This window comes from Schistocerca piceifrons, chromosome 1 (assembly GCF_021461385.2).
Source record: "Schistocerca piceifrons isolate TAMUIC-IGC-003096 chromosome 1, iqSchPice1.1, whole genome shotgun sequence".
Taxonomy (NCBI): domain Eukaryota; kingdom Metazoa; phylum Arthropoda; class Insecta; order Orthoptera; family Acrididae; genus Schistocerca; species Schistocerca piceifrons.
The window spans coordinates 496,048,493-496,074,536 of NC_060138.1; the positions used below are offsets into that span (position 1 = coordinate 496,048,493).

General features: G+C 39.4%; 1 protein-coding gene across 3 annotated transcripts in view; it reads left to right on the forward strand.

Annotated features, from left to right (window-relative positions):
• The window catches only part of LOC124795984 (neurofibromin), a 489,110-nt gene that overhangs the window by 34,970 nt on the left and 428,096 nt on the right, over window positions 1-26,044 (forward strand). The window lies entirely within an intron of this gene.

Below are 26,044 nucleotides of genomic sequence, written 5' to 3' on the forward strand. Positions count from 1 at the left end.
GTTTACTTATCAAATCTGCTAAATTAGTGTTAGCTGACTTATAAAGCAGAGCTCATTGGGGTTCACACAGATGTGTATTTCTTCATTTCTCTATTAAATTTTTTTATTTTTCATTTATCTTGAATCTACTTGGGAACTCCATTGTTTTAGCCTTTCAGTGGAATACATCTACATCTATACCCTGAAAACCACTGTCACATTATTAGGATTTTTTCCCATTCCATTCATGTATGGAGTGCGGGAAGAATAATTCATTTAAAGCCTCTGTGTGTGCAGTGATTATTCTAATCTTATCCTCATTTGACTATGGAGTTAAACGTTTCAGCTTTTGCTTTGCTACTCTCAATTTCAGTTCCTGTCTCATTTGCTAGAAACTGGACACTGACTTTGGTGCCACTAACAGTCTTTACCTATGACCAGAATTTGTTTGGCTTTTGTGAAATACCATTTGACAATACTCTGCTATGATAATCATTGAAGGCATCAGGCATTGCTCTCTTGACAGCCAAACACGTTTCATTCAGCATCTTCTATCTATACCCTTACACTTTCTTTGACACCTATTATGCAGTAATTTCTGTTTTTTAGAATTTCTATACAGTGGCTGTATACCACATAGTTTCCCTCCCATTATGAACTGTTCTACTGGGTACATATCTATTCAGTGCATGGTCAACTGTTCTTTTAAACTTGATCCGCAATTCCTCTACATGCTCCTGCCCTGTGCTGGAAGTTTCAAGTTCCTCATTGAGATATGTTGCCATTAGATCCAATATATTTCCATCATGAGTGGGATTCCTAACTATCTGTTCTAGGTAGTTTTAAGAGAAGGCATTTAGTAATATTTTACATGATGTCTCATCACACCCACCACTAACAAAACCATAATTTTCCCAATTAATTGTTGGGTGATTAAAACCTCCACCAATGATTACAGTATGATTGGAAAACTTATGTGCGTGTAAACTGAGGTTTTCTCTAAAGTTTTCGTTTACATCAGGAGATGAGTCTGGTAGGTGATAGAAGGATCCAGTTATCATTTTATGCCCATCCCTGATACTGAGTCTTGCCCAAACAATCTCACATGCAGCTTCAGTTCTATCTCAGTAGATCTGAGTTTCTTGTTTACTGTGACAAATACACCACCTCCATTTCAGATTTTCCTACCCTTTCAATATATACCTAAATTTTCCCCCAAAATCTCATTGCTATCAATTTCAGGTTTCAACCAGCTTTACGTGAGATTCACTGCTTTTCATGCATTCACTGCTTTTCCAAACTCTGGCACTCTGTTGCAAAGGCTTTGGTGATTTACCATTAGGATTTTGATACTCTCACCTGTGAGAAGCATTTCTTTCAGTCTTACACTGATACTTCTGGGTTTCCTACAGCTATCGTCATATGGATTAGATGGAGAGTTGCCTAATCTAAAAACCCCTTACGTGCACCCCACACACAGTCAGCTACCAGAGTAACAATCTCTAATGTGTAGTACACAATGGACACATTTAAAGGGTCGCTAAAGTTCTGAACCCTATGGCAGAAGTCCGGGAAGTCTCAGCCTATCTTGCCACAGAACCTTTGAAGTCTCTGGTTCAGTCCTCCCATTCATCTCAGAACCAAAGGGCCATGATCAATTCTGGGGACAATGCTGCAAATTGTGAGCTCCGTTGAAACTCCATATACAAGGCTGGTCTTTGTAACCTTCTCTGCCAGTTGCTGGAATGACACAGTTCCCACAGTGGCTGCAGGAACAGCCACTTCAACATGTTGAATGAGGTCTCCATTGAGTGCACATGGTGTCCTTTCCAGTTCCTTGCTGCACTTTCACTAAGGGATACCATAATTTGCCGTACAATTGAACTGCCAATGATGAATAGACCCCTACCCTTTTGGGTTTGCCTCCTCTAGACACCGGACAGAACAGGTTTCCCCAAAATGGGTGAAGTGAGTCCTGCTGGCTCAATTTCAGTGTCAGTGAAAGACAGCACCTCAAACTTGTTGGTTAGGGGGATTGGTACAACACCATGAGTTCTCTGTGGTCCCCGTCCATCCTGTACAAGACACTAGATCTACCATTGACATGCACTCACAGTCAAGTGAGTGAATAATGTCAGAATAATGACAGATCCTGCACTTTCTGCAGACCAGACAGGATGCACACGAGGGAATACTACTGGAGGTACTTCTGCTATTGGTATCACAGGTACACAACTCTCAGGATCTCTTTCAACACACCGATTCACAACAGCTGCCAATCATTTGACAGTAGTCAGGGTGGTTTCTGGGTACTTAGGAATGTCAACCAACTCATCCCTTGTTTGAGAACAGCATTCACAGTGGGGCTGCAATTTATCCCCCAGTGCAGTGTGTTACAAAGCAGTGAACAAGTAACTGTAAATTTGGCCATCTGATTATTTTTTAATCTGTTGAGCTAAAAAGTTTATAATTTCCTATCAGAATTGAAGCAAATACATAAAATGAGGTTTTTATTAAGGCAATACAAAAACCAGTGGTAAAAATTACTAGATTCCTAAAATGTTTTGAGGTTAATTACAATTGTTAGCAAACCTGGAAACAGAATTGATTTATGATAAATGCAGATAATATATAGGGCTACTCTTCTTTAATGGAAAACTAAACACAACACTATACAGGGTGTCCCATTTATCTTGACCACCCTAAATAACTGTTTGTCCAGATGAAAATTACAAGATGTTTCAAACAAATGTTCTGTGGCTGTCAGGGGGACATCAATCAGCATGATTGCCTATTTGTAGCTTTGTTTTTTACAAAGATATGAACAGCGGTATGACTTTTTTAAATGGCACCCTGTATTTTTTATTAGGTAATTCATTTCCTCTCCTAAAGACCTATTCAAAAATGTATCACAGTGTACCATTCACTGAAACACAACATTATTAATTACATAACACAACATTGCCTTTGAGCCCTAGATCACAAACTCATCCACTTGCTGCAGTTGTCAGAAAACAAATGAAAACCAAGTAAAAACATAACACAAAATTGACTCTGACTCTCCTGTACTATTGCCCAGGAGTAGAACATTCAGAGGTAGTCAGAGTGGTGACCCTGGTCACCGATACACTGGTGCACTTGTCGAATGAAAGAATTATTTACTGCTTCCAGTGGTGCCTGCTGTAGAGTATTACAAGCAAGCACGATACGTTCCTGCATGTCCTCTGGTGTTGTTGGAATATCATGATTGACAACATCTTTAATTCATCCCCAAAGAAAAAAGTCCAGAGGATTTAAATCAGCAGCAATCCATCTGGCAGGATACCTTCGGTTCAGAACACGACGTGCATGCAAGTGTTATTTGCTGGACATCCATTGTGTTGATACCACATAAGCATTCTGGTTCTTAGCAGCACTTCACCCAGAAGAGGAGGAAGAATTTGTCTGAGGAAGTTGGCATACGCTGTGCTGTTTAGACTACCATTGATGAAATGAGGGCCAATAATCGTCATACCAAGCATCCTACACCAGACATTAACTCTCCATTGACGTTGATGTTTCACCTGGCTAAGCCATCGTGGGTTGTCGCTGGACCAATAATGCATGTTCCTTGTATTTACTTGTCCCATGTTTGAGAAGGAACATTCATCGGTAAGTAGATCATTGGAGAAGAAGTTCGGGTTGGCGAGGATTTGCTGCTGTGCCCACTGACAGAACTGTACACAATTCTGGATATCATTCCCATGCAATTCTTGATGTAGGTGTCCATGGTAAGGATGGAACCGGTGACATGTAAGAATACAAAGTGCACTGGTTTTAGGAATGCCAATCTCATGTTCAAGCTGTCGTGTGTTCACATGTGGATTCGTAGCAATGGAAGTGAGAACAGTAACTTTGGCAGCTTCGTCTGTGCGAATGCTACAACGATTGCATTGTTGTGGGTTGAAACTTCACGTTTCCTGAAGTGTCGCAAGAAGACGAGAAAACATCCATTGGGGAGGTGTGTTCTTGTCAGGATATCTCTCTCTTTACAGTTCCGCTGCCTGCGTAGCATTTCGCCTACCTTCAACAACAATAACAGCAATTATAAAAGAAACATTGTGTCTATGCAGTTTGTAGGAAGGACAGCCTTTACTGTATGCCTACTCTACACAACAGTATTTAAAAGTACTAAACTACTATACTAAATGTACCCGTACATAAGAAAACAGTACTGCAATTGATGTTCTGCTAACTTACATTCCCATAGATGAGTAGCATTTCTACCTTCTCTTTGTTGGCGTACATTCTACTCACACAACTCTTCAACTGACGATGGTGACGGGATGGCGAGTGTGCATTCTACCTATGTGTACATTTGCCCTCTGCCAACGTCAGCACGTGGATGTGTTCCATTACCCCAAGTACCTGCACTAAGCACTGGGAGCGTCAATGTCATTGTTGTGTTATGTAATTAATAACGTTGTGTTTCGGTGAATGGTACACTGTGATACATTTTTGAATAGGTCTTTAGGAGAGGAAATGAATTACTGAATAAAAAAATACAGGGTGCCATTTAAAAAAGTCTTACTGCTGTTCATATATTTGTAAAAAACAAAGCTACAATGAAGCAATCATGCTGATTGATGTCCCCCTGATGGCTAAAGAACATTTGCTTAAAACATTTTATAATTTGCATCTGGACAAACTGTTATTTAGGATGGTCCAAATAAATGGAACACCCTGTATATTAGAATATCTTCTACAGTAGTTAAATCACAAATGCTGATTTAGTGCAGGTACAAAGGACAATGGTAGCTTCTGAATCCAAGGACACACACATAGTAAACAGGTGACCCAGTACCACTGAGTTGATAACTTCTGTTGAAACTTATCACAGTATATGGACAAACTTTAATTAAAAACAGGTGCACGCCAATGCACCGTGACAGATAGTGAGGAGTCTGGCTTATTTTATGCCAAGGTGGTATGTTTACACTAGTAAGATCAAGTCTGGCATAGAATATACTTTCAGGCACAGTATGTTCTTCTGTAACATGCTGGTGCAAATGCTTTGCAATTTTTGTTTAGTGGAGACTCTAGTAACCAATTGCATTGAGAGATAGTTGGAGTGTTGGAGAATCAGTTCTTCAGCCAATCAATAAATGAAATATGCTTGTGTCCTTCAGTTAAGGGATTTTTGAGATGCACAAAGCAACAGAAGATACTGTGATAAAGTGAGCTCTAAAACTTTCTTGGCAACATTGTGACCTTTGGTTACCTGATGCAGATGAAAGTTATACAGGAATATCAATCATGGATAGCAGTTTTTATTTATTGGGATTGCTGTGTTGAACTTAACTTCTCTTTCTGTAGGTCACATGATTTGTCTTTCTGTGGATGAGGCAGTTGAAATATATTTGCTGAAAACATTCAGAACTCCTAATAAGGAAAAACATTGGTGTACAGTGGCCAGTTTTTTTTTTTTTTTTTTTTAGGTAATGATCTCTATCGCTTTCTTTTGCAATCAATAAAAGCACATTCTTGCAACCTGCTGAGTGGCCCCACAATAACAGCTCATTGCTGATGTGGCTGTGCAATGTTCTGATAGTACACTTTTTAGTTGTCTCAAGAGGGACAGAACATGTGAAATGTTTAGAACTACAGGTTTAGTGTGCTGTTGCCAGTACAACTTTGTATCAATGAAAAAGCCCAGAACCTAACAGCTGCTGTGTCACCCAGTGCTCCAATGTCACTGGGGCAACATATCATCCTCTGTGTTTTGTCTTCATCAATTTTCATATTGTTCATGATAAACCAGGTCTTGGCCTCATTGAAGAGGACTTCTGCTTGGTGCTGCTTGGTGAACAACTTGAACTACATCCTCTTATTTGAGATCAAAGTTGTATCATCCATGAACTGCAAGGTGTGCCCATTGGAACCTATGTTGTTAGTGAAAATGGGGAACAACAGAGGCCCTATTAGGATCTCTGTGGCAAACCATGTTGTAACTTCATTTCACCTGTCTGCTCCTCGCACTGATATAATTTGCCATCCATTTTTCACATAGAGGTCAAGACTTTGTAGAACGGTTCCCCCAATACCAAATAATTTTAGCTTGCTGAGCAGGGGTCGGGATACAATTAAACACCTTACTGAGGTGACAAAGTGCCAGTGCTATAGACTCCTTGTCTTCTAAACCCTGACTTATACTTGTAACTAAATCAAGTTGTTGTTGGATTGTCCATCCAAAAGCCGCACTGTGTATCATAAAAGAGGTTATTTCCTTCGAACAAACTTATTGCTGAGATTTCTGTACATTGAGCAAGCAGTTAAGGAAACAACAACAACAACAAAATGGGGGTTTGCCAGTGATATTGAAGTTCTATCAGAGACAGCAAAGGACTTGGACGAACAGTTAAATTGACAGCAGGATATAAGATGGGTATCAACAGAAACAAAACAAGGATAATGGAATGTAGTCAAATTAAATCAGGGAATCAGATTAGGAAATGAGACACTAAAAGTAGTAGATGGGTTTTGTTATTTGGGCAGTGAAATAACTGATGATGGCCAAAGTGGAGAGGATATAAAATGTAGACTGACAATGGCAAGAAAATTGTTTTTGAAGAAGAGATTTTGGTAACATTGAATGTAGATTTAAGTGTTAGGAATTCTTTTCTGAAGGTGTTTGTCTGGAGCATAAGCATTAATGGAAATGAGACGGGCACAATAAATGGTTTACACAAAAGAGAATAGAAGTATTTGAAGTGTGGTGCTGCAGAACAAGGGCACCCATAACTGAGTTCAAGGGGGAGCCTTGCCTCTCCACCCCACACACCCCCAGCTATCAGTGAAAGAAAAAAAATAGTGTAATTAGGTTTTTTCCTTTCAAGGAAATGATTTAAAAGTTGGTCTTAAGCAGGTTTATTACAGGAACAGAACTAGAACTGTTTACAGGTACTTAAGGTCACGATTCATCTTCTAAAATATTAAAAATACTCCATACTCCAGGTCTTGCCTCCTCCTCCCCCCATCCTATCCACAAAAGATTGTATGGGCGCTTTTGGTGCAGAAGAATGCTGAAGATTAGATAGGTGGGTGACGTAAACAACGAGGAGGTATTGAATAGAAATAGGGAGCAAAGAAATTTGTTTCATAACTTGGCTAATAGAAGGGACTGGTTGATATGACACATTCTGAGAGTTCAAGGGATCACCAGTATAGTATTGGAGAGAAGTTTGGTTGGAAAAAAATTCTAGAGGGAGGCAAAGAGATACAGTAAGCAGATTTAGAAGGATGTAGGTTGCGGTAGTTATTCCGAGATGAAATGGCTTGGGCAGAATAGAGGTGGCATGGAGAGGTGTATCAAACCACAACAACAATAACACTTTCTTTGTAAACTGCTACTGTGCAAGCTACGTACAGCAAGTCTGGATATTCCCCAGCATGGAGGCATTTATTTATTACTTTTTAGTGGGAATAATTGTATAAGCCTCTGAAACATGTCAACTATTACAAAGATATAGCGAACCCTCAGTCACCTTAGTTTTTGGCGAAGACTCATAGATGTCGCCGGTTTCAAGGTCTAACTTTTTATGTGGAAGAATATACTGTCTGAACTCTCTACCTGTTTCATTGCTAACTTTTACTCTTTGGCATCTATCACAGGTAGGGCACGTTTCTTTTTTTAGTCTTCTCCCAGCGTTACAAAAATAGATGTTGTCATGTATCTTTTGTAAACATTTTGTTGTACCACAGTGTCAAAAACTTTAATGTACATATTTTATTAATAGGTCAATATATAAAACTTTTATCCATTATGAAGGAGGATCACTGTGACTATGATAAATAAAAATTTCTTGAAATTACTTTTGTATTGGTCTTTAATTTTTATTATCCCATTACTGGTTTTGAACCGCCTAGCGATTCATCATCAGATGGTACATATTTATCGATTGTCTGCAGCAGTGTGGGAGTCGTATAGCTGTGGCAAGATGTATGAATGAAACGTGTAAGTACTGAGTCTGGTGAGAATTATTCACATTATGAGATCGATTTTGTTGCGTTACTTACAAGTATTAGTATTCGTTGGCTGGTTGTTGGTGCAAACAGTATTCTCTCTCTCTCTCTCTCTCTCTCTCTCTCTCTCTCTCTCTCTCACACACACACACACACACACACACACACACACACACACACACACACACACACACACAACCTCCTCCTTCCACGTACTCCCCTGCTTAACATTACATTATTATAAATAAATAAAAAGTAATGCTGTGATGTTTATTGTTTATTTCACAAGTATTGAACATTGTTAGTTGAACAAAAGATAAATGAAATGTCAACCGAAATTTTAGTGCTAAAATTGTAGATGCAATACCTTCCAAACTCAATGTTTAATAGATTTTGTAAATAGCACATGTCAACTTTGCCATGTAAGTGTATGTTATTTTGCAATAGAGAAATATGTAGGTACTTACTGTTGCCAGTATAAATTACAAGAGCAGAACAAAGAGACACTCTGCCCTAACACAAACTCTTGACAGTACTTTAGCTATACTCCTTGGTTTATTTAGGTTTTATAGAGCATGTGGAACATGTTACCTGTGGCTAAGTGTGTGAAGTACAGTAAAAGTAATGTGACTGGAAAACATGCATCATATTTTCCTGAATACTATGTGGACCAAAACTAACCAACGGATACTAATGCAACAAAATCGATCTCATAATGTGAATGATCCTCTCCACACTCAGAACTTACGTGTTTTGCTTATACGTCTTGCCACAGCTACATGACTCCCACACTCCTGCAGACAATCAATAAATATGTACCGTGTGATGATGAATTGCTAGGTGGTTCGAAACTGGTAATGACATAATAAAAATTGAAGAACAAAACAAAAAGCAACCAGTTGCAGCAATGTCAGGAAACCTTCAGATCAATATATTGTTCAGGTCAACACAGCTCCCAGCCATTTAAATCTGGTTTGAGCCTCCTAAATAAAATTTCTTTACATACTTCGTAATGTTAGCTGCTGTTTCTCCATCACTTTTATGTAGGAAACTCTTAACTTATCACCAGTTATTGTTATAGTTCTAGTTTCTTCTGATATCTGTAAAAATTTTCAAAATCTGTCTTTCATCTTTTAATCCCTTTCAGTACAAAATTTTGAACTCTTTTTCTCCCTGACAACTATTATTTTCTGAGTTATCGTGCATAGACTGTCGTGAAAGAGCATGGAAATGTAAAGTCACTATTGATGCTACCTCCCTTTATACTAACATCCTTAATGTCCATGGCCTTATCGCTATTGAACACTACCATTTCCAATTCCTGACGGATTCCAAACCAACCACCTCCTTCTTAGTCGCCAAGACCAACTATATCCTCACCCACAATTACTCCTCCGTTGAAGGCATTACCTACAAACAAATCTGGGGTATGGCTATGGGCACCCATGTATCACCATCCTATGCCACCCTATTCATGGGCCATCTAGAACAATCCTTCCTTAACACCCAGAATCCCAAACCCCTCACCTGGTTCAGATTCGTTGATGACATCTTCACGATCTGGATCAAGGGTGAGGACACCCTATCCACAGTTCTACAGCACCTCAACATCTTCTCCCCTATCTCTTCACCTGATCCTACTCAACCCATCCAGCCACCTTCCCCAATATTAACCTCCATCTCAAAGATGGCTATATCAATACCTCTGTCTATATCAAACCTACCAACCACCAGCAAGACCTCCACTTCAACAGCTGCCATCCATTCCATGCCACCCAAGTCCCTTCCATACAGCATAGCCTGTGACCATTGCATTTGTAGTGACAAACGGTCCCTCTCGAAATATACAAGCTGTCTCACTGAGGACTTTACAGTCCATAATTACCATCCCAACCTCGTACAAAAACAGATCTCCCATGCTTTATCTTTCCAGTCATCCAACACCACCCGAAGTCCCACTGTCTGGCCACAGAGGAGCATTCCCCTCGTGACTCAGTACCGCGCAGGATTGGAGCAGCTGAATTACATTCTCTACCAGGGTTTCGACTGCCCCTCATCATGCCCTGAAATGAGAAATGTCCTACTCACTGTCCTTTCCATCCCTCCCACAGTGGTATTCTGCCGCCCAACGATCCTACACAGTATCCACGTCTATCCGCAATGGCCCTAGATGCAAGATCTATGTCATACATCCTTCCACCACCACCGATGCCAGTCCAGTCACAAACACCACCTATCCCATCAAAGGCAGGGCTACCTATGAAACTAGTCGTGACTTACAAGCTAAGCTGCAACTACTGTGCTGCATTCTATGTGGGCATAACACCAACAAGCTGTCTGTCTGCATGAATGGCCATCAACAAGCTGTGACCAAGAAACAACTAAACCCCCCTTTTGCTGAGCACACTGCCCATCATGACATTCCACGTTTCAGTGACTGCTTCACAGCCTGTGCCATCTGGATCCTTCCCACCGACAACAGCTTTTCTCTCCCTGCAATATAGCTTACGTTCCTGTAATCCCCCTGGCCTTAAACCCATCTAGCACCGTCCCTGTTACCATTCCAGCACTACACAGACCTCATTCCACCAACACAGCCAGTCTCTTTACTTGTCTCCTTTTCTGCTACTCCTCCCTCTCTCCACTGCCCTCCATCTGTCCTGACTACACCTAGCTGCTTTACTCTCCACCTTGTCCCTGCACGCTTCCAGCAGCACTTTACCGTCCCCCACCCCTTGCTATCCCTCTCCCTCCTCACCCAGCCTCTTCCTTATCCCCACCTGGTCACCTCTCACATAATGCTCTGCTGCTTGCAGTCTGACTCCAGCTACCAGAGACTGTGTTCATGTGTGTCTGAGTTGCATGTTTATGAGTGCGAGTGTTAGTGTGATTGTGTGTGTGTTTCTATTTTTGACAATGGCCTTGTAGGCCAAAAGCTAAGTTTCTGACGGTCTTTTTTTGTGCCCTTCTGCAACTCAGTATCTCTGCTATATGATGAGTAGCAACTATCCTTTTCATTATATTGTTACATTCCATCCTAGATTTTCCATTGTTTAACATATTCAGATTATGTAGGAGTCCAAGTGTATTTTTAGGATTGTCATTCTCCCTTTACAAGAACTGATTAACTGTCTCGAATTGAGAACTAGCCTAACATACCATCTTATTTTGCAACAATTACCAGCGAATCACTGTGTTCGCTGCTGCTTCTCTCTTGTTTTTGAATCTGTCTCTCTATTTTTCTTTTTGAGAAAGGTGTCCTATTGGGCTTATTAAAAAAAAAGCTTGTTGAGATTTAAGGTGTAACTTACACTGATAGTTTTTGACTCTCCTGGTCTATCACAAAAAATTATTGGAAATCCCACAAAGTTTCTTTTAACTGTTCTTTCTGTTCGGAGTTTAAAGCTATAGCTTTGTTGACTTTACAGTTTACAAGTTCCTCAAAGTTTTGGTCATATGAGTAATCTAAAAATATTTGATCAGATATGTGTTGATATCTCCATGGCTTCTTATTTCTCTAACATGGTTACACTAATTTCCACAGTTTGCAATGCACACATCTGTCTTAGAAGTAACAGTATTCTTAGGTTCAGTAATTATTACACTTTTCCATCCCAGTCAAAGCATACATTTGATTTACTACCCAATCCATTCCCAGAAGGAAATTTTCTGACAATTCAGGAATCAGTAGACATCTGTGTTAAAAGGTTCTGTTTCCAATTTTAAAAGTGAATAGTACTTGATTCTTCACTATTTTGCTGTGTGTTCCTGTTGCCCTTTTATTATTGTCCTTATTACTTTTAATTCAGCAGACTTCTTCCCCTTCATAATTTTTTCTCTAAGCCTCTCTGTCGCTCTGGAAATGGGACTTCCTGTATCTATTAAGCATTTACCTTCCCAGTCATCCGTATTTGCTTTTATATGTGGACTGCCTAGCTCATCACTTAATTCTTTTCCCTCACTATTTTTAAACAGGAAATCATTTACAATTTCTTTAAAATTAAATTCTTCTACTTTTTCTTTTTCAAAAGATTCTTCTCTTTCAGTTTTCAACAGATCAACAGCCACATTCTAGCCTCCATTTCTTCCATCTTCTTCTAACCTGGGCTTTACACCAAAGACACTACTATTCATTGCTCACTTTTTCCTTAATTGGTTTTCAAGTTTTGTCCACAGGTTTGGATAAGAGACTCTCTTCCTAATCCATCAATGGCTAATGAGTGATAAACACTGATAGGCAACATATGTTTCTCTGATGCATCTCCACGAACGACGTCACCCTCCCCCCCCCCCCATTTCTCTTCAAAAACCTCACCATCATGCACTTAACTTCATTACCCTATCTACACTTATTTAAATATAAACCCAATCCTCAACTTCACAGCCTTCACCATCACTTTTCTCACTAGTAACAAAATTATCATCATTATCTTCATCATAATTACTCTCAGCATCCCTATTCATGGATTGTTCCCCCCTTAGCATCATATCCACAGGTGTTGCTGCCCAGTACTAAGATTCATCCAGTCACCTTCTTTCTCCTCAAATAACCTCCCCAGATCAAAACTATTATTTTTTTCTCATTACTTTCTTGTGATGTGTCGTGTGCTGCACTTTCTGTCCAGTTATAAAATTTGGGTAAAGCCACAATGCCCATCTCTGGATCTCTTACATTTCTATGATCACATTTAATTTCTGAACAATCATTAGCTCTTATAGCAACCCAAAAATTTTTGTTAAACTTTAAGTTCTTCATATGGAAGGTAGAATGGCTGTTCCATTCTGACTTATTGTTATTGAACTTCCCTCTTTTATTCCAGTGCAAATTCGAGGTCCCATAGTTACATGATCTGTTTGCCCCAAAACTTCATTGAGTTGACCTTACATTTTCCTTTCTATTTCCCTGTTATCCTGTCTGCAGTTTGGATGCATTTGATTTCCCTCTTCCCATCTTACACTTCTATTGTCATCATTTCTTTTTCACTGTCTGTCTCTTACATTGATTAAGTTCTGACCACTATGTCTTTCCAAAGCAGTGTGTAATTTATCAACAAATTTCAAGAATTGATCCAGAGAACCATCTGGCCCATGAACAAGATCCCACTGTAACCTTTCAGGCAACCCTCTCTTTAAGTGCTTCATTTTGTGTCATTTCATCAAAAGCTTCATCCAAGTATACAAATTTCTTTAGCTGATTCCTTCAGAAATCCTTCATACAGCCTTTCTTATCTCTATAAATAGATTGAGTCAAAAATTCACTTTTGATTTTAGCCTATTCTGATTCTGACCAAAATTTAAATGAAGAACTTTTTTTCAAAATCCTGAAATGATGTCCACTGACCAAAGTTAAAACTTGCCCATGACAGAGCTTGTCTTTCAAGAAATGTATAGACAAATTCAATTTTTAAATTGTCTTTCAACACCAGACACAAAGTTGTCTTTACAATGCTGTAAGAAGTTAACAGTTGTAAACTGTCACAGGATGAAGTTTTAACTGGTAAATTGGACCACATAATGCCACTGTTTACACACGTATTCTTACTAACAAAGTTTCCTTGGATTTCTAGTAATTTTTTATCTAACCCATTAACATCACTGTTTACATCACTTCCCATGCCATCTACGATTTTATTTAAATTTATCTGCCCCACTGTTTCTGTACCTAAATGGCAAACTCTTCTACAGTTTGTAATTGTTCAATAGCCTTTGATTGTTTTACAGTTTCTGTAATGAATTTATTTTCTAAAACTATAACTCTGTTTTCAAAAGTGTCTACCCTTGCATCAACACCTTTTAAGCCAGCCTCCACCCCAAATTTTAGCTGTGAAATCTTAGATTCTAAATGATCACAATTTTCTTTTATTAAACCCTGTAGTTCTGCTTTTAAAGGGTCACTAGAAGACGTTGTTAGAGATTCTAATTGCTCACTGTTGGATTTTATTTCAGATCTTAATATGTTACTGTTAGATTTAATTGTATACATATTTTTTTAACTTCGAGGCTATTTCTTGTATTTGTCCTAACATGTATTTTAATAAGTCATTCAAGTTTGCTTTTCTATCAGTTTCATCATTTGAAGTGTAAAAAAATCCTGACTCACTTCAAAGACAACCTCCCTACAGCTTACCTCCTGCTTCTTTATTGTCTTTCAATTCAAAGTACTTTAATCCAAAGGATGCTGAGTTTGATAAATTTTGTGAATTTAGTCTTTTCTTCAGTAGTCTTGTGTTAAGGTCTTCTGATTGTTTCTTGACTTTCATTTATTAGTGATCTGTCTGTGAATAAAATTTTCTTCTGATCTGCAATCAAAATTCCATGTGTCTTCAGAGCATTTTGTTATGGGGTCATGTTTATATTCTTGTGATGTTTATCTATAATAAAAAAAGCTGTTAGTGCTTCAGCCAAAAAAGTGTATGAATCCTGGCACGAGCACCCACCTGTAATGATTCTCTCCTAATAATGTTTACTTTCACTGACATTACATGTAAGTGAGCAGCACTGTAATGACAATTATTGCATTGTAAAAGAGATATCATCACATTTCATGAAAAGTATTTTATTTAACTTGTGATTGGCATTAGTTATCTAGGGGTCCCTGTAATTTTAATTCCATGAATCAGGTCCAGGATTGTTTGTTAAGACAAGCTTGAAGCACTAGTTCTTGTTTTCAAAATATGTGGTTTTGTTCAGTGTAAAACTATCAGAAACACAGTTCACTATCACAAGAAAGAACATAGATTCAGAACGAACATAAATACTTGAGAACAGTTCCATTGTCTTTATAAACCCCACATCTCCAAAGGGCTTCATATGAAGTTAACCCTTTCAATGGCAAAATGAGTCTGTTGCAATTGGCACTAATTGAGGATAATATAATCCATGCTAAATGTTCTCAAAGCTTCCAGTATGCTCAGTTAGTCAAAACATTGTTTATGTAACTTCCGTGGTTAGATCTTAATTCAATTTTAATTTATTATGTAATTTTCATAAGTAATAATTCCTCTGAGGATTTTTGAAAATAACAGTTGACGATACAATTTTTGAGTTGTTGCAAATATTCTTAAAGCTGTTAACCTCATGTTATAATGAAACACTGGTTGAGTATTATTGTATTTTGTTGAGAAAAAAAAACTAATTTATTCTCAATAAAGACCAGGTGCTGACAAAAAGCGGTGAGTTTGGTTTTCAAATTTTTGAATCTGGAGGCACTGTTTACACAAGAAGTCACTTGACCAAGGAGCTTGTAAAAAAACACCTAAGAGTAAAAGTGCGAGTGTTGTGACTCAAAATAAAAAACAGAGATAAATAAAACATTATGCTCATATGTAATGTTGATTAATAATTTAACTCAAATCTTCTTTTTTAATACGTTAATAAAAAGAATTTACTTTAACACTTTCCCTTGTTAAATAGAAATCAACAAACAGGCAAACCCACAAAACAAAACAAAACTGAGTTTTACAACAGTCCCATTTGATTACACAGTATCTTCATACGTGTCTTCGATAGGGCTTTGGTCACGATATCCGCTGCCTGCTCTTCAGATGGGATTTGATGAACTCTTAATTCTTCCTTCATAAAGTTTTTCATGAATAAAGAAATGCTTGAGGGCTATATGTTTGGTTCGGCGATGAAATTCGGGATTCTCTGCCAACTTCACTACTGCTGAATTGTCTATTCGGAGAACTGGAATTTCAGATAGTCTTGTTGTTTCTCCGAATAGACGAGTTAACCAAATAATCTCCTTGACAGCTTCATTTGTGGCAACTAGTTCAGCTTCAGTTGTAGATGTTGCCACCATGGTTTGTCACTGACTTAGCCATGATATCGCCCCTCCTGTGTAGTTGATGACTACTCCAGATGTTGATCTGCCTGTTTTTGAGCAGCCTCCAAAATCTGCATCACTGTAGCATTCCAGAGTTGTGCTCTTTCCTATTGATTTGTATGTGATTCCATATTCAGTCATTACTGATACATAATGAAGAACCCTTTTTACTCTTAATATGTTTTCTTTGGTGGGATTCTTGAGAGATCTTGACAGAACACTTACACTGAAGTCTAGGTCTGGCATCAGATACATTAATGCTCCAACTGCTTATCTATTTGGAAAAGACTGTTCTACCTTGTTATCTTTCTCTGACTGTGAAACATCTGTAACTTTCAACATTGGGGTAGAAACTGCTTTACACTCTGGAAAGCTGAAACGTTTTAATATTCGTTATGCATAAGCCTTTTGGTGAATCTTGATACAGCCATCCTTGCCATGTTCAATTTACAGACCTAAATAATATTTTCCATGTGCCGTTGTGATCCTGAACTCCTTTTGCAATTGTTGAAAGAAAATGCTCAAATCATTTGAATCAGTGGCAGCTACCAACCTGTTATCAACATACAAAATTACCAGAACATCTTTGCAATTTTTATTTTGAACGTACAAGCACGGATCTACTTGGCTTACTCTGAAATCTAGATCGACCAAAAATTCTCTGAATTGCTTGTTCCAGCATCTTGGTGCTTGTTTTAAACCATACAGGCTTTTCTTCAGCCTGCAAACTCTGTTGGTTCCATCTTCATATCCTATTGGTTGTGCCATGTAAATGGTTTCCTCAAGTTTTCCATACAGGAAGGCCATTGACACATCAAACTATCCAATATACATTCTTTTAGTTGCAGCAACACTCAGAATAGACCGAATCATTGTCATTTTTGCAACTGGACTAAAAGTTTGACTGTAATCTACACCTTCTTGTTGACTGAAACCCTTGGCAACCAGTTGAGCATAAATTTTTTGATCTGACCTTCTTCATTTGTTTTCAGTCGAAACCACTATTTACATGGGATTTCCTTGGCACCCTTCGGTAAGTCTTCAAGCTCCCAGGTTTCATTTTTGATCAGAGATTCCATTTCTCTGTCCATTGCTTCTTTCAATTTGATGCTGTCTTCATGTCTAAGAGCATCCTCATAGGTTTCAGGAACCTCATTTGTGACAAAGAAATCTTCTGTTATCATTGCATAATCATTGAGTTATGTTGGTCTCTTTAATGATGAACGATCTCTTAACTTCACTCCTATTTCCTATTTGCAAGGTTCAAGAATGTCATCATCAGATTCTGTGTCTGAACTAGTTTTATGCTCCAACTATCTTCTGAGTGTTTATTTTCCTCACTCTCTGATTGATTTTTAATATAATCTGGACCTGCAATGGGCTTTTCAACATCTTGAAATGGTAGTGTAACTTGTTTAGTACAGAATCCCAGTTTTCTTCAAATTGCACATCTCTGGACAGCACAATTGAATTACTTTCTTTTATCCAAATCCTGAAGCGTTCATCACCATCATAACCAATGAGATGTCCTTTCACAGATTTCTTGTCCATTTTCTTTCGTGTTTCACTTGGAGTGTGTACATAACATGTTGAGCCAATAATCCTAAGATGTTTAGGCTTTTTCTGTTCCCACAACTTGTAAGGGCTGAAACCTTCTACAGATGACTTCCCTGTCCTATTCTGTAAATTTCTGTGTTAACCAGCTCAACTCATATCTGTTCCGGATAAGTGACATCTAGATTTGAATACTTAAGTGTCCTGGCCATCTCAACAACTGTCCTATTATCCGGCTCACAAATACCATTTTGCTCAGGAGTATAGGGAGCAGTCAATCACTGTGTTATACCATTTGAACTTTGGGTGGATCTAACCTCTTTGTTATCAAACTCCTTGCCATTGTCACTCAGCATCTCTTTAACAGAGTGCCCCAATGCCTTTGTACGTGAGAGAAAATCTTTGAGAATTTTACTCAACTCTGATTTTTCTGCAGCAAAATAACCATAGTGAAACTTCAAATGGTTCAAAAGGCTCTGAGCACTATGGGACTCAACTGCTGAGGTCATTAGTCCCCTAGAACTTAGAACTAGTTAAACCTAACTAACCTAAGGACATCACAAACATCCATGCCCAAGGCAGGATTCGAACCTGCGACCGTAGCGGTCTTGCGGTTCCAGACAGCAGCGCCTTTAACCGCACGGCCACTTCGGCCGGCATAGTGAAACTTGGTGCAATTATATTTGAACAAAACAAGGTAATATTCACCTGGAATGACTCTGAAAAGGTCCGCACGGATCAGCTGATATCAACTCAGCAGGCCTTGTTGATTTTCTCTAGTTCCAAATGGTAGACGATGCGCTTTCCCAAATTTGCATGGTTCACAAATCTCTGCCCTTCCCTAACATCAATGTTAAATTCCTTTTTGAATTTTGTTTTAACATGACGCTTGTCTTGATGATCCCATCTCTCATGATACAGTTGAAGTACATCAAATCTATCTTCCACTGAAAGATTCATCGTTGCACCCTTCTCTGGCACTAAGGGCTTAATTTCTGCTTTGTATAAAGTACTACCAACTTTACGATTTCCACACAGTCTCGCTCTACCACCAGTTGTCAAAGAGCAATATGTAGTACTTGACTGAAATATACTATTTTTGTTATGGTCTTTGGCAGCTAAAACAGAAATAAGGTTTTTGTGAAACAAATACTAACAAAGAGATAGAGGGGCTGGCCAGTACTTACCTCAGCTCAGTACAGCCGATAGATACACATAAAACAGAACTGAAAATTTACATTCCTAGCTTTCGGAACTTTGTTCCTTCATCAGGGAGGAGAGAGGGGAAAAAAGGGAAGAAGGGAAAGTGGATTCAGTTACTCACAACCCAGGTTATGAAGCAACAGGGAAAGGTAAACAGGGAGGGTAGCAAGGATGGAGGCATGGTTGTCAGAGGGAAGCCAAAGATATTCTACTGTAAGTACTGTGCCAGCTTCAAACCAAAGAGGATGCATACAGAAGTAAAGAGGTATATAGTATAAAGATAAACACAACTATGTAGGATGAAAAGATGCGTGAATGGCTAAAGAGGAAAGGGAAAGAGGAGAAGACTGAAGAGTGAATGGGAGTGAGGTTGATTAACGTAGGTTCAGTCCAGGGGGATGGCGGGATGAAAGGATGTGTTGGAGTGCAAGTTCCCATCTCCGCAGTTCAGAGGGACTGGTGCTGGGCGGGAGAAGCCAAATGGCACATACGGTGTAGCAGGTTCCTAGGTCCCTAGAATTATGCTGGAGGGCATGCTCCGCTACTGGGTATTGGGCATCTCCTAGGCGGTCAGTTCGTCTGTGTCCGTTCATGCGCTCAGCCAGTTTAGTTGTTGTCATGCCGATGTAAAAGGCTGTGCAGTGCAGGCATGTCAGTTGATAAATGACATGTGTAGTTTCACACATAGCCCTGCCTTGAATTGTGTATGTTTTACCAGTAGCGGGGCTGGAGTAGGTGGTTGTGGAGGGATGCATGGGGCAGGTTTTGCAGCGGGGTCGGTTACAGGGGTAGGAACCGCTGGGTAGAGAAGGTAGTCTGGGAATATTGTAGGGTTTAACAAGGATGTTACGGAGGTTAGGGGGGTGACGAAAGGCAACTCTGGGTGGTGTGGGGAGAATTTTGTCAAGGGATGATCTCATTTCAGGGGTTGACTTGAGAAAGTCATATCCCTGGCGGAGTAATTTGTTGATGTTTTCGAGGCCAGGATAATATTGGGTGACAAGGGGGATGCTTCTGTGTGGTCTGGGGGTAGGAACATTGTTGTTGGACGGGGAGGAATGTATTGCTCGGGAAATCTGTTTGTGGACAAGGTCTGCAGGATAGTTGCAGGAGAGGAAAGCACTGGTCAGGTTATTGGTGTAATTGTTGAGGGATTCGTCACTGGAGCAGATACGTTTGCCACGAATACCTAGGCTGTAGGGAAGGGAGCGTTTGATGTGGAAAGGATGGCAGCTATCAAAGTGAAGGTACTGTTGTTTGTTTGTGGGTTTGATATGGACAGAGGTGTGAATGTGAGCTTCAACAAGATGAAGGTCAACATCCAGGAAGGTGGCTTGGGTTTTGGAGAAGGACCAGGTGAAATTCAGATTCGAAAAGGAGTTGAGGTTATGGAGGAAATTAAGGAGTGTTTCTTCACCATGAGTCCAGACCACAAAGATGTCATCTATAAACCTATACCAGGCCAGGGGAAGCAGCTGTTGGGTCTTCAGGAAGGCCTCCTCCATGCAGCCCATGAAGAGGTTGGCATAGGAGGGAGCCACCCTGGTTCCCATGGCTGTTCCCCTGATTTGTTTGTAGGTCTGGCCTTCAAAAGTGAAGTAATTATGGGTGAGGATGAAGTTGGTAAGTGTGATAAGGAACGAGGTTTTTGGAAGATCTTCGGGTGGGCGTTGGGAGAGGTAGTGCTCAAGGGCAGAGAGACCATGGGTATGTGGGATGTTTGTGTAAAGGGATGTAGCATCTATGGTGACAAGAAAGGTTTCAGGTGGGAGAGGGGTGGGAATGGATTTGAGGCGTTCTAGGAAGTGGTTTGTGTCTTTGATGTAGGATGGGAGTCTGCGGGTGATAGGTTGTAGGTGCTGGTCTACCAGAGCTGAGATACGTTCGGTTGGGGATTTGAAGCCTGCTACAATGGGACGGCCAGGATGGTTCTCTTTGTGGATTTTGGGTAATAGGTAGAAGGTAGGGGTACGTGGCTCAGGTGGAGTGAGTAAGTCTATGGAAGCCGTTGTGAGGCCTTGTGAGGGACCTTGGATTTTTAGGATTTTTTGCAGCTCAGTCTGGATGGAGGGAATGGGATCCTGGGTAACAGCTTTGTAGGTTGAGGTGTCAGAGAGTTGACGCAGTCCTTCTGCCACATACCCCACACGGTCAAGTACGACAGTTGTGGAGCCTTTATCCGCCGGGAGGATGACAATAGAGCGGTCAATTTTCAGCTCGTTAATGGCACGGGATTCAGCTGGGGTGATGTTGGGGGTTGTCGGGATGTTCTTCAAGAAGGACTGGGAGGCAACACTGGATGTGAGGAATTCCTGAAATGTCTGCAAGGGATGGTTTTGGGGGAGGGGAGGAGGATCCCTTTGAGAAGGCAGTCGGAACTGTTCTAGACAGGGTTCAACACTGGGTCTAGTATTTGGGGGCTGTGTTTGGGTAGTGAAGTGATATTTCCAGTTGAGGTTCCGGGTGAATGAGAGGAGATCTTTAACCAGGGCAGTGTAGTTGAATTTAGGTGTGGGGCTAAAGGTTAAGCCTTTTGATAGAACAGATGTCTCTGGAGGAGAGAGGGATCTGGATGAGAGGTTTAGGACTGAATTGGGACTGGTGATATGTGGCATTTGACTGTGGTTATAGTTGAGATTTGGTCTGTGTGGGGTATGTGCTGGGATGGGGAGATTGAGTAGGGTGGCTAGGCTAGGTTTGTTGGCTATGAGGGGGGTTTGTTGAAGGTTCTGTTGTGGTTGGTGTTTGTGAGGGATAGGGAGAGGGACCCCACTTCTTAGGTGTTGTACTAGCACTGTGGATAGTTTTTTCAGGTGGTGTGTGGCATGGAACTCAAGTTTGCAGCTGGTTTCTAGGATGATGTTCCTCAGTGTGTTCTCCAAGCAAGGGTTTGAGAAGTGGAGGACTTTGAAGAGAGATAGGAGCTGTTGGGAGTGGTGGTTACATGAAGTAGTGTAGAGATTCAGGACAAGTTGGGTAAGGGCTAAGGATTGAAGGTTCTGGAAGTCCAGGAGAGACTGGTGGAAGGAGGAATTGCACCCGGAGATGGGAACTTTTAAGGTAAGCCCTTTAGGAGTAATTCCAAAGGTTAAGCAGGACTGGAGGAAAAGTATGTGGGATTGCAGTTTGGCTACGGTGAATGCATGTTTCCGGAATGAATGTAAATAATGTGGTATAGGATTAGGGTACATAGTGGGTAACTGGTGGGTAGGGAAATTAAATAACTAAAGTTGAAATAGTAATCATAAGAAGGAGTAAAACACGGAGGGAAGGACGAGAAGGAAAGAAATTGTGTTGGTAATGTTCAGTACCAAAGGAAGACCACTAAATAAGAAAAATACGGAAAAAGTTGACCAGACCAAGCAAGTATGTCCAGATCAGGGGAAAAGAACACACGTTGCTCAAAAACAGAGATAGCGAGTGGCGAAAAAAGATCGCGCGTGCCACAAAAAAGATCGCGCATGCCGCAAAAAAGATCGCGGGTGGCGCAGAAATGTCCCAAAAAAATTTTCTTGTGGCAGAAAAAGATAGCCAATGGCACAAAAATATCGCCAGCTACAAGAAATCGACGGAAATGGATGATACTGGTAGGTGTGGAAGAGATTGTTGGCAGTGATTGTTGGCTGGGAAACAGCGAATAACGAACGTTAAAACTATGGAATGTTGAATAAATAAATCAATAAATAAAAAAGAGAAGAGGACTAAAAACGGAACAAGATAATAGGAGGAAGATGAAAGTAGCACAGTTGGTGACGAAAATATTTATTTATGTATATATAAAACACTGAAGAAGAGAAAGTGTTAAGATGACAGATGTAAGTGATATCTAACAAAAGGGACAAAACAATGAAGGATGTGGACCATATAAGTGATCTAAATGATTAATGGAAAATCTCATATAAGATGTGAAACAAATACTAACAAAGAGATAGAGGGGCTGGCCAGTACTTACCTCAGCTCAGTACAGCCGATAGATACACATAAAACAGAACTGAAAATTTACATTCCTAGCTTTCGGAACTTTGTTCCTTCGTCAGGGAGGAGAGAGGGGGAAAAAAGGGAAGAAGGGAAAGTGGATTCAGTTACTCACAACCCAGGTTATGAAGCAACAGGGAAAAGTAAACAGGGAGGGTAGCAAGGATGGAGGCATGGTTGTCAGAGAGAAGCCAAAGATATTCTACTGTAAGTACTGTGCCAGCTTCAAACCAAAGAGGATAAGGTTTTTGGAAATTTTTGGTACATGCCAGACATCAGTCAGGGTCAGTTCTTCACATCTGCTGCCAACTGTTACCAGAATCCGAATTGATCCTCTTCCTGTTGCTTCTAGAGACTCCTGTCCAGCAGCCATTATAGAGCAGGGATTGTTGAATGCTTCAAAGCTGACAAAGTAATCAGGACTATTTGTCATATATTTCGTTTACACTGTTGTCAATCCACCAATTGTATACATTCACTTCTAATGAACAAGCCTCGCCACAAATAGTAAACAATGCTACATTCGTTATTACAGTTTTGTCCATGTTTTTCTGAACAGTTGTATTTTTAGCTGGTCTTCCATCAGCAATCCACTTCTTACAATATTTGATCCAGTGGCCCGGTTCTTTGCAATAGTTACATTTTCCTTTAACGTTGAATTTGTTAGTTTTTATTTTGTTTTGTTCACCTGATTTGACTAGTAATGCCTCTTGTTTGATTTTTCACTACTCCTTATGAAATTTCTCTCAAACATGCACAGTTGTTCCTTTAATTCATTAAACTTTTCTTATCATCTCTCGTTAATAACATCCAACTCGATTTAAAGGAATCAAAGCTTGCAGGTAGAATATGTAAAACTATACATACCAATAGCAGATCAAGCCCGTTGTTCAGTTCATTCCACAGACTTGTTAACTTTGCGATGTGTGTGGAGATGTCTTCTTCCTGAGTCTGATTAAATGCAAAGAAATCTGAACAAATCTTGAACAGCTGGTCCTTTGATGATGCTTCGAAATTCTGCTTCAATGTCTCCCACGCTTCATGAGCCATTTCTTTGTCCATGATCTTCTGATACACAGTGTCTTGTAATCATCGACTTGGCATAAGTGTTTGCTTTATGTTAAAAAATCTGGCTTGGCTTTATGATCCTTTATTGCTGCATCATTAGCACCTTCAAACAGTGGCTCAGGTTTTACTGACTTCCCATCAATTATGTGTAAAGCTCCTTCATGATAGTCGATTAGATCTCGTATTTTTCTCTTCCACATTGGCCAATCAGTTTCACTATTCAACGGCTTGATATGTTTTACCAGATCCATTTCTCTCTAAAACCAAAAAACACACTCTCAAATACGAGTTAAAAGAAAACTATACCTGTCACTTTTTGCACACATTTTTACACACGTAACTCGGACCTATAACCTATTGTATTTTGTTGAGGAAAAAAACTTATTTATTCTCAGTAAAGATCAGGTGCTGACAAAAAGTGGTGAGTTTGGTTTTGAAATACTTAGATTTATTTCTGAATCTAGAGGCACTGTTTACACAAGAAGTCACTTGACCAAGGAGCTTCTAAAAAAAAAAACACTTAAGAGTAAAAGTGCGAGGGTTGTGACTCAAAATAAAAAACAGAGATAAACAAAACATTATGCTCATATATGATGTTGATTAATAATTTAACACAAAACTTCTTTTTAAATACATTAATAAAAAGAATTTACTTTAACAAGTATTGATAGTATTGCAAGAAAAAAATAAATAGTGGCATATGTTTTGTCTAATATTACAGTTACACTGTAAATTAACAAAAAAAGATATAGTTTTCTTTTATTAGCATTTACTGTCATTTATGTGCAAACTAATCATCATAGAGTAGCATCGCAGTATACTAAAATATAGATACCTGAACAAAAAACAGTATTTATGACAAATTTGCTCCTGGGGGCTAGAAAACTTTGTGAAAATCTACAATCATGGATTAAATAATTTATAAATAAAAATAAGTTCAAAACTGGCCAGAATCTAGGTTGAACCACAGATTTCTGCAACCAAGAGACGTTCTGCCTGGTCTTGATTCATTACAGAGCACCAAGAAAGTTTTCCAAATAGCCCTTCTTAAGAGTTTTGACCATTTGTGTTGATAATGCCTCCTGTTGTATCACAGTTATTATCTAAATTAAAATTGTGGGTTATGATTGGCACAACTTTCACTGCTGATGAACAGATTTTCTATGTTGAGTATACAGTAAGCAGACTGAGTTTTCTGCGAAGTCTTAACCAGCAACATATATGTAGTGATGCACACGCAAAGACCAAAGCAGTGCAGCCATCTAGGAATAAAATATTATTGATGCAGATACGAAAGACTCCAGAATCCAGAAATGAATTGTTTCTTGATATTTGCTACATTTGTAAGATAACTGCGAGGTGTTTTAAGTAAGATTACACAGGAAAGTAATTCCAGATAAACCCTGACATTCCATCTTGTATACAAGTTTTGATCCACGAATCAAACTTAGTAGTGCACTATGACTGCAAAGAATATGTTGAAAATTAAGTAGGCGGTGAACACTTACTTATTAGCACAACAATTTACAGCAGGCATAGTAGAGAGGAAAATTGAATTTCATTGAACATGAGCAATTGTATCAAATATCTTACCAAGCATAACAGTGTTTAAGTGATGTGATGATAGCCACGTGCAGAATGAATGAGCATGTGAATCCAATTTGTTGTAATAATACTAAAATATAAGGCACTGAACAAACTCAATTTCCGTAGAAAAAAACACTGCATCTCTGCCACCTGCATCTGCAGCAAAACCTACCTTTTCACCTGAATCACACGCAAAGAAATGTGAGGCATGATATTCTCAGTGATTACAGTTAGTATTGATATCAATTGCATTGAGAACCCTGTCTGATTTTACCAGTTACCGATCATGTACTGACTGCAGAGTACAAGTCAGCCTAATTCATTTAAATTAGAAAGTGAGCAGCAAAACAAATTGAAATTAAAAGATATCTGAATGTAAAGTCAGATAATTGACTTCAGAAAAGTAAGGAAATTGTAGTAACACATATACTACTAGTGCCCAAGAAACGTGTGGTCACTGAAGTCCAATACTGTACATAAAAAAATCAAACAAACAGAGTTCAGTACAAGTCATAAAGCATTTACAAAGGTTCATTGATGGGGAGGTTTTCTAACTTTCTGAGAGAACCTTCAGTTTCAGTTTTAGTATGAAAGTCACAAAATGCTTTCACTGAACCTAAAATTGAAAATGCACTGGCATACATTTGTAGCAGCCTCAGCTTTCTTGCCAGCGCCATTCATCTGTAGCAGAGGGTAGTCAATAAGTTTGACGTTGTTTTGACAATAAATCCAGGCTAACGTACTTTTGCCACTATCCTCAGTGGGGGAGAAGAACGCACTCCAGCGGACATATTTCTGGGAATATTTCACATCCTAAAATGTGCATCATCAACATCCAGTGATGTGAAGAGA